General features: G+C 50.2%; 1 non-coding gene across 1 annotated transcript in view; it reads right to left on the reverse strand.

The window, feature by feature from the left end:
• LOC123140161 (5.8S ribosomal RNA) overlaps positions 1–155 on the reverse strand; it is a 156-nt gene extending 1 nt beyond the window's left edge. Inside the window, exon 1 of the ribosomal RNA XR_006469817.1 lies at positions 1–155. This exon is cut by the window's left edge and continues 1 nt beyond it. This is a non-coding gene — a ribosomal RNA (5.8S ribosomal RNA).
• Between the last annotated feature and the right edge of the window lie 9,495 nt (positions 156–9,650).

Raw genomic sequence — 9,650 nt, forward strand, 5'->3', positions numbered from 1 at the left:
GACGCCCAGGCAGGCGTGCCCTCGGCCGAGTGGCCTCGGGCGCAACTTGCGTTCAAAGACTCGATGGTTCGCGGGATTCTGCAATTCACACCAGGTATCGCATTTCGCTACGTTCTTCATCGATGCGAGAGCCGAGATATCCGTTGCCGAGAGTCGTGTGGATTAAATAGCTTTGCAACACGAGAGGCGGCTAGCAAGCTAGCCATGCCCCCGGGTTAGGCACAGTGTTCCTTGACGCCTTCGGCGCCGTGGGTTCTTTTACCTCGAGCCCCCACCCGCTCCGAGGAGGGGAGGTGGTCGAGGCATTGGCCGAGCGACGGACGGTGCCGTCGCCGACGGATTGGATGACGCGTGCGCGGTCTGTTTTGGTCAGGGTCACGACAATGATCCTTCCGCAGGTTCACCTACGGAAACCTTGTTACAACTTCTCCTTCCTCTAAATGATAAGGTTCAATGGACTTCTCGCGACGTCGGGGACGGCGAACCGCCCCCGTCGCCGCGCTCCGAACACTTCCGTGATGGCATAAAGACAGGACATTCGAGGCAACGCTGGGAAAGGATGGGCGTACGTGAACACGGGTGTTTTTCCTAAGAAAAATCACTCGCGTTCCGTACGCCCACCAGGAAGGACCCCTCCTCCCTACTATACCCGAGGGTTTTAGCCCCCATTGGGACCCCTGCCCTTAATTTGTGAAGGAGGGGTACACTGTTTTGAAACGCTGCCGTGGCAGCGTTTTTTTGCCATGAGACATGTTTTCGCTGCCATGGCACCGTTTCTTGACCATCATTAGCTGGTTTTGAGCCGGTTCGCATGGCGTATGGGCCATTTTTTTCCGGACCTCTCGTACCCGTTCACGGGTCCGTGTAAGGGTCCGTGTACGCGGCGTGTGCCACGTACATGGTTTTGCCCAGTTTTCCATGGCGCGCGTCAACTTCCGTTCACGACGGCCGTCGGGCACTTTTTTCCCGTGTCCACATACAACCCGTTCACGGGTCCGTGTAAGGGTCCGTGTACGCGGTGTGTGCCACGTACATGGTTTTGCCCAGTTTTCCATGGCGCGCGTCCACTTCCGTTCATGACGGCCGTCGGGCAGTTTTTTCCCGTGTCCACGTACAGCCCGTTCACGGATCCGTGTAAGGGTCCGTGTACGCGGTGTGTGCCACGTACATGGTTTTGCTCAGTTTTCCATGGCGCGCGTCAACTTCCCTTCACGATGGCCGTCGGGCAGTTTTTTCCCGTGTCCACGTACAGCCCGTTCACGGGTCCGTGTAAGGGTCCGTGTACGCGGCGTGTGCCACGTACATGGTTTTGCCCAGTTTTCCATGGCGCGCGTCAACTTCCGTTTACGACGGCCGTCGCGCACTTTTTTCCCGTGTCCACGTACAGCCCGTTCACGGGTTTGTGTAAGGGTCCGTGTACGCGGCGTGTGCCACGTACATGGTTTTGCCCAGTTTTCCATGGCGCGCGTCAACTTCCGTTCACGACGGCCGTCGGGCACTTTTTTCCCGTGTCCACGTACAGCCCGTTCACGGGTCCGTGTACACGGCGTGTGCCACGTACATGGTTTTGCCCAGTTTTCCATGGCGCGCGTCCACTTCCGTTCACAACGGCCGTCGGGCAGTTTTTTCCCGTGTCCACGTACAGCCCGTTCACGGGTCCGTGTAAGGGTCCGTGTATGCGGCGTGTGCCACGTACGTGGTTTTGCCCAGTTTTCCATGGCGCGCGTCCACTTCCGTCCACGACGGGCGTCGGCCAGTTTTTTACCGTGTCCACGTACAGCCCGTTCACGGGTCCGTGTAAGGGTCCATGTACGCGGCGTGTGCCACGTACGTGGTTTTGCCCATTTTTCCATAGCGCGCGTCCACTTCCGTCCATGACGGGTGTCGGCCACTTTTTTCCCGTGTCCACGTACAGCCCGTTCACGGGTCCGTGTACGCGGCGTGTGCCACGTACGTGATTTTGCCCAGTTTTCCATGGCGCGCGTCCATTTCCGTCCACGACGGGCGTCGGCCACTTTTTTCCGTGTCCATGTACAGCCCGTTCACGGGTCCGTGTAAGTGTCCGTGTACGCGGTGTGTGCCACTTACGTGGTTTTTGCCCAGTTTTCCATGGCGCGCGTCCACTTCCGTCCACGACGTCCGTCGGCCAGTTTTTCCCTGTGTCCACGTACAACCCGTTCACGGGTCCGTGAACGTGGCGTGTGCGTTGTACGTGGTTTTGCCCAGTTTTCCATGGCGCGCGTCCACTTCCGTCCACGACCGCCGTCGGCCAGTTTTTTCCCGTGTCCACGTACAGCCCGTTCACGGGTCCGTGTAAGGGTCCGTGTACGTGGCGTGTGCCACGTACATGGTTTTGCCCTGTTTTCCATGGCGCGCGTCCACTTCCGTCCACGACCGCCGTCAGCCAGTTTTTTCCCGTGTCCACGTACAGCCCGTTCACGGGTCCGTGTAAGTGTCCGTGTACGTGGCGTGTGCCACGTACGTGGTTTTGCCTAGTTTTCCATGGCGCGCGTCCACTTCCGTCCACGACGGCCGTCGGCCAGTTTTTTCCCGTGTCCACGTACAGCCCGATCACCGGTCCGTGTACGTGGTGTGTGCCACATACGTGGTTTTGCCCAGTTTTCCATGGCGCGCGGCCACTTCCATCCACGACCGCCGTCGGCCACTTTTTTCCCGTGTCCACGTACAGCCTGTTCACGGGTCCGTGTAAGGGTCCGTGTACGTGGCGTGTGCCACGTACATGGTTTTGCCCAGTTTTCTATGGCGCGCGTCCACTTCCGTTCACGACGGCCGTCGGCCACTTTTTTCCAGTTTGGTCGATTAAGCCCTGAAGATGACCTCAAATGGAAAACTGATCTACACGGATTGTCTTCGTCTCATCGAAATGATCGATTTTGAAATATACAAATCGTTCCAATCCGAGTTCGTATGCAAAAGTTAGAGCGATCGAAATGTAGCCCTGCCAGGAGGCAAAATATGGCGCGCCCCACCAGACGCCGTGTCTGATTGGTAGCGCGAGTACACAGATCTTTTGTGCGAGCTATTTGACTCTCAAGATGACCTTTAATCGAAAAACGTTTAACATGAAAGTTGTTCGTATCGTCGAAACGGTCAAGATTGCTTTTGGACTCGTTTTCATCCGAGGTCGTTTACCACCACAAAAAAGACCCGCAAGGTGCAGTCAGTTTAAACCAAACAGTTTTGGAAAGTTCGGACAAGACCAATCCGAATTTGACTAGGGTTTTGGACGTGAATCCAAGCATTTTCCTTGCACGGGAAGTCCAGCCGCCTCTTATATACCCAGGGGGTGACGGCCGATTGAACAACACACAATCGATCAATTCATCTACCACTTTTTATCTTTTATCTTTTCTCCTTAACCTAGTTCTTCTTCTTCCTCGTTTTTCGTTTGTTCTTCTTGTTGCAGGGCGACGAACCTTGAGGCCCTAGGGGCGGTCAGGCCGATCTAGGGCAGCCCATAGCCACCGCACGCCCTGACGGGGTCCCTCCCAGGCGTGTGGGGTTTCAGGTCTTCAAAAGCACCCGCCGGATTGCCTGCGTACCACGCTTCCGGACGGGTCTCCTTCGACGTGAGCTGCGGTGCATCACCCTCGACATTGGAGGTACACGGTGACGTGTTCGTGTGCGAACACACTTTTTGGCGACTCCACTGGGGAACGAACCCAGAATCTCTGGTTTCGCAGACCAGAGCCTTAGGGGCCCTAGAAACTCGAGGCCCTAGGGGTGATCAGGTTGACCTAGGGTAGCCCATAGCCGCCGCGCGCCCTGACGGTGTCTCTCCCGAGTGTGTGGGGTTTCGGGTCCTCAAAAGCATCCGCCGGATTGCCTGCGTACCGCGCTTCCGGCCGGGTCTCTTTCAACGTGAGCTGTAGTGCATCACCCTTGGTGTTGGAGGTACACGGTGACGTGTTCGTGTGCGAACACACTTTTTGGCGACTCCGCTGGGGACGAAGCTTCGAACGGTCTCCGGCCCATTCTTGCTATGAAGAGATCGTCATCTAGGGTTTGCAGTCTACAAAGGTAATATGAATAACCAATCCCTTTATGTAGATGCAAATAATTCATATGGTGTTACTAGATCGTTCAATGAGTATACTCTATCGGCCAACCCTAGTTTTTTCAATCATGCAACTAACTACGTGCAAGGGCCAATTCAAAGTAATTTATATACTTCAACTTCTTATGATATTAGTAACATGCACCATATGTATACCAACTCACATGCATCGGCAACCCAGCAAATTCATATGCCGATGAGCAACATGATGAGTTCGATTAATCAATTTGAAACACCCCAAGTTAGAATTTCCAATGCCATGCAAGAAAGTGTTTCACCCTTTTATTCATCGGCAACTAATGTGCAATATAGTAATCCAACCATGCCAATGAATGAGAGAATTGGCCATGCTACTAGTGGCTATTCGGCCAGTTACTCTCAACCGTCATATGCTACACCTCATGTTAGTAATTTTTCGGCACCATACACAACTGTAGATGCTCATAATTCCGCACTGAAATTTTCCATGCAAGGAGCCCAGTGTTGGGGAACGTAGTAATTTCAAAAAAATTCCTTCTTCTCCTTCTTCTTCTTCTCCTTGGTATTTTCAAACAACAACGGCTTGAGTGGATGGCTGAGAGGCCTCTCTGTCACGGCCACGAGGTGGCCGGTCGGCTGTGTCATGCGCTGGTGATGTAGGTTTAGGTGTTTCCTCCTCTAATCAGGGTAGCTGCCTGCGCTTTGGGTAGCTCTTGGAGGGGCGTTCGAGTTCGTACTCTTCGGCCGCAAGGACTTCAGTCCATCTGTCAGCTAGCAAGTCTTGGTCAGCTCTAAGCTGCTGCTGTTTTTTCTTGAGGCTGTTCGCCGTGGCCATAAGCCTGCGTTTGAAACGCTCTTGTTCGATAAGATCCTCAGGCACGACAAATTCGTCGTCGTCGAGGCTTGCCTCGTCTTCGGAGGGAGGCATGTAATTATCGTCCTCTACCTCTCTGTCTGCCGCTCTCTCATGAGGGCTGGCTTCTCCATCCTCCTGTGCTGAATCCAGCTGGAGGGGGTTATCTTCGGCACTGTCTGGGGTGTTATTATCTCCCGCACCGGAATCGCCGTTTTTGCTCTGGTGGGATTTAGAGCGGCGCCGCTGACGTTGGCGCTTAGGCTGCTTCTTGGAGGGGTCATCCTCCGTTGTTCCATCGCCATTCCCTTCTTTTGGGGTGTCCACCATGTATATGTCGTATGATGAGGTGGCCTTCCAATGCCCTAGAGGCGCTGGGTCTTGGTCGTCTCCTGCATCGGCGTCCATACCGACGATGTCTTCGCAGTCGAAGTCGAGCATGTCGGTTAAATCATCGACAATGGCTACGAAGTGGGTGGTGGGTGGGCTTTGAATTTCTTCATCGTCCGCATCCCAACCTTGCTGACCATAGTCCGGCTAGGGCTCTCCTGATAAAGAGAGAGACTTTAGTGAATTCAGAATGTCGCCAAAGGGCGAGTGCTGAAAGATGTCCGCGGTGGCGAACTCCATGATCGGCGCCCAATCGGGTTCGATCGGCAGGGGCGCGGAAGGTTCGGAGTTCGGAAAGGAGTCCAGCACCTTGGAGTCACGAGCTTCGCAAAGGACAAGGCTAATGTTCGGCTCGATCGCCGTAGAGATTGCTGCCCCCGAGGAGATGTTCAGCCACCCGTCCTCAATTGGCGCAGTCGGCTCCGAACTAAGGGTTAGAGCGGACACTGGGGCGACCTCCTGGGCACTGTTCGGTGGCAGAGCTAGATCATGCCCATCGTGACAGTGCGGCACGCTCGGCCGTGGCTCGAACCCGTCGAAGATCAAGTCTCCATGGATGTCAGCCATGTAGTTCAAACTTCCAAATCTGACCTGATGGCCAGGGGCGTAGCTTTCGATCTGCTCTAGATGGCCAAGCAAATTGGCCCGCAGTGCAAAGCCACCGAATACGAAGATCTGTCCGGGGAGAAAAGTCTCACCCTGGACCGCGTTGTTGTTGATGATTGGAGGAGCCATCGGGCCTAAAGATGACGACACAGAGGAACTCTCAAGAAAGCACCAATGTCAGTGTCAAAACTGGCGGATCTCGGGTAGGGGGTCCCGAACTGTGCGTCTAGGCGGATGGTAACAGGAGACAAGGGACATGATGTTTTTACCCAGGTTCGGACCCTCTCGATGGAGGTAAAACCCTACTCCTGCTTGATTAATATTGATGATATGGGTAGTACAAGAGTGGATCTACCACGAGATCAGAGAGGCTAAACCCTAGAAGCTAGCCTATGGTATGATTGTTGTTCGTCCTACGGACTAAAACCCTCCGGTTTATATAGACACCGGAGAGGGCTAGGGTTACATAGAGTCGGTTACAATGGGAGGAGATCTACATATCCGTATCGCCAAGCTTGCCTTCCACGCCAAGGAAAGTCCCATCCGGACACGGGATGAAGTCTTCAATCTTGTATCTTCATAGTCCAGGAGTCCGGCCAAAGGTTATAGTCCGTTCATCCGGACACCCCCTAATCTGGGACTCCCTCAGACGGGGTTGCCGGCACACGACTTGGTGTTTCTTGATGTGTCTTTGGTGCTAGCCCTACCCCTCTATTTATATGTTGAGCCTTGGGGTCGAAACTTGGAGTAAAAGCCTCCACAAAGTCGGTTTCACCCAAAAGGCAAGAGTCCTTCTCGGACTCCAGGGCCAGACGCCACGGTTCCCGGCGTCTGGACCCAGACGCTAGGGACCCTGGTGTCTGGCCCCTGGACTCCACAAAACTTCCTTTTGCGCTTTCCAAAAACCTTGTGGGCTTTACCCTTTGGCCCAAATAACGTGTTCTCGTACCCAAACATTTCGGGAAACATCCGGAACCCCTTCCGGTGAATTACGGAACCCTTCCGGAGATCAAACACTATTATCCCATATATCAAACTTTATCTTCGGACCATTCCGAAGTTCCTCATCATGTCCATGATCTCATCTGGGACTCCGAACAACATTCGGTTACCAACATACATAACTCATATAATACTATATCTTCAATTCAACATTCAGCGTGCGGACCCTACGGGTTCGAGAACTATGTAGACATGACCGAGACACCTCTCTTGTCAATAACCAATAGCTGGACCTGGATGCCCATATTGGCTCCTACATATTGTACAAAGATCTTTATCGGTCAGACCGCATAACAACATACGTTGTTCCCTTTGTCACCGGTATGTTACTTGCCCGAGATTCGATCGTCGGTATCTCAATACCTAGTTCAATCTCGTTACCGGCAAGTCTCTTTACTCGTTACGTAATACATCATCCCGCAACTAACTTATTAGTTGCAATGCTTGCAAGGCTTATAGTGATGTGCATTACCGAGTGGGCCCAGAGATACCTCTCCGACAATCGGAGTGAGAAATCCTAATCTCAAAATACGCCAACCCAACATGTACCTTCGGAGACACCTGTAGAGCACCTTTAAAATCACCCAGTTACGTTTTGACGTTTGGTAGCACACAAAGTGTTCCTCCGGTAAACGGGAGTTGCATAATCTCATAGTCATAGGAACATGTATAAGTCATGAAGAAAGCAATAGCAACATGCTGAACAATCGTGTGCTAAGCTAACGGAATGGGTCATGTCAATCACATCATTCTCCTAATGATGTGATCCGTTAATCAAATGACAACCCATGTCTATGGCTAGGAAACATAACCATCTTTGATCAATGAGCTAGTCAAGTAGAGGCATACTAGTGACAATCTGTTTGTCTATGTATTCACACATGTATTATGTTTCCGGTTAATACAATTCTAGCATGAATAATAAACATTTATCATGAAATAAGGAAATAAATAATAACTTTATTATTGCCTCTAGGGCATATTTCCTTCAGTCTCCCACTTGCACTAGAGTCAATAATCTAGTTCACATCACCATGTGATTTAACAGCAATATCCTCATCTGTATGTGGTTAACGCCCATAGTTCACATCGTCATGTGACCATAACCCGAAGGGTTTACTAGAGTCAATAACCTAGCTCACATCACTATGTGATTAACACCCAAAGAGTACAAAGGTATGATCTTGTTTTGTTCGTGAGAGAAATTTAGTCAACGGGTCTGTCACATACAGAGCCGTATGTATTTTGCAAATATTCTATGTCTTGAATGCTTTACTATTAGATCAAAATTGTATTCCTTTGCCAAACTCATAGCAAGGTATACAATAAGTCTGGTTCACAGCATAGCATACTTTATAGAACCTATGACTGAGGCATAGGGAATGACTTTTCATTCTCTTTCTATTTTCTGCCATGGTCGGGTCTTGAGTCTTACTCAACTTCACACCTTGCAACACAGGCAAGAACTCTTTCTTTGACTGTTCCATTTTGAACTACTTCAAAATCTTGTCAAGGTATGTATTCATTGAAAAATCTTATCAAGCGTCTTGATCTATCTCTATAGATCTTGATGCTCAATGTGTAAGCAGCTTCACCGAGGTCTTTCTTTGAAAAACTCCTTTCAAACACTCCTTTATGCTTTCCAGAAAATTCTACATCATTTACGATCAACAATATGTCATTCACATATACTTATCAGAAAGGCTGTAGTGCTCCCACTTACTTTCCTGTAAATACACGCCTTTCCAAAAGTCTGTATAAAACCATATGCTTTGATCAACTCATCAAAGCGTATATTCCAACTCCGAGATGCTTGCACCAGTCCATTGATGGATTGCTGGAGCTTGCACACTTTGTTAGCACCGTTAGGATTGACAAAACCTTCTAGTTGCATCATATACAACTCTTATTTAATAAATCCATTAAGGAATGTAGTTTTGACATCCATTTGCCAGATTTCATAAAATGTGGCAATTGCTAACATGATTCAGACAGACTTAAGCATTGTTACGAGTGAGAATATCTCATCGTATTCAACACCTTGAACTTGTCGAAAACCTTTCGCAACAAGTCGAGCTTTGTAGATAGTAACACTACTATCAGTGTCCGTCTTCCTCTAGAAGATCCATTTATTTAACTTGGCTTGCTGATCATCGAGCAAGTCAACCAAAGTCCATACTTTGTTCTCATACATGGATCCTATCTCAGATTTTATGGCTTCAAGCCATTTCGCGGAATCTAGGCTCACCATTGCTTCCTCATAGTTCGTAGGTTCATCATGGTCTAGTAACATGACTTCCAGAACAGGATTACCGTACCACTCTGGTGTGGATCTTACTCTGGAATACCTACGAGGTTCGGTAGTAACTTGATCTGAAGCTTTATGATCATCATCATTAGCTTCCTTACTAATTAGTGTAGGAATCACAAGAACTGATTTCTGTGATGAACTACTTTCCAATAAGGGAGCAGGTACAGTTACCTCATCAAGTTCTACTTTCCTCCCACTCACTTCTTTCGAGAGAAACTCCTTCTCTAGAAAGGATCCATCTTAGCAACGAATAACTTGCCTTCGGATCTATGATAGAAGGTGTACCCAACAGTTTCCTTTGGGTATTCTATGAAGATGCACTTCTCCGATTTAGGTTCGAGCTTATCAGGTTGAAACTTTTTCACATAAGCATCGCAGCCCCAAACTTTAAGAAACGACAACTTTGGTTTCTTGCCAAACCACAGTTCATA

Source organism: Triticum aestivum, chromosome 6B, assembly GCF_018294505.1.
Source record: "Triticum aestivum cultivar Chinese Spring chromosome 6B, IWGSC CS RefSeq v2.1, whole genome shotgun sequence".
In the NCBI taxonomy this organism is placed as follows: Eukaryota; Viridiplantae; Streptophyta; class Magnoliopsida; order Poales; family Poaceae; genus Triticum; species Triticum aestivum.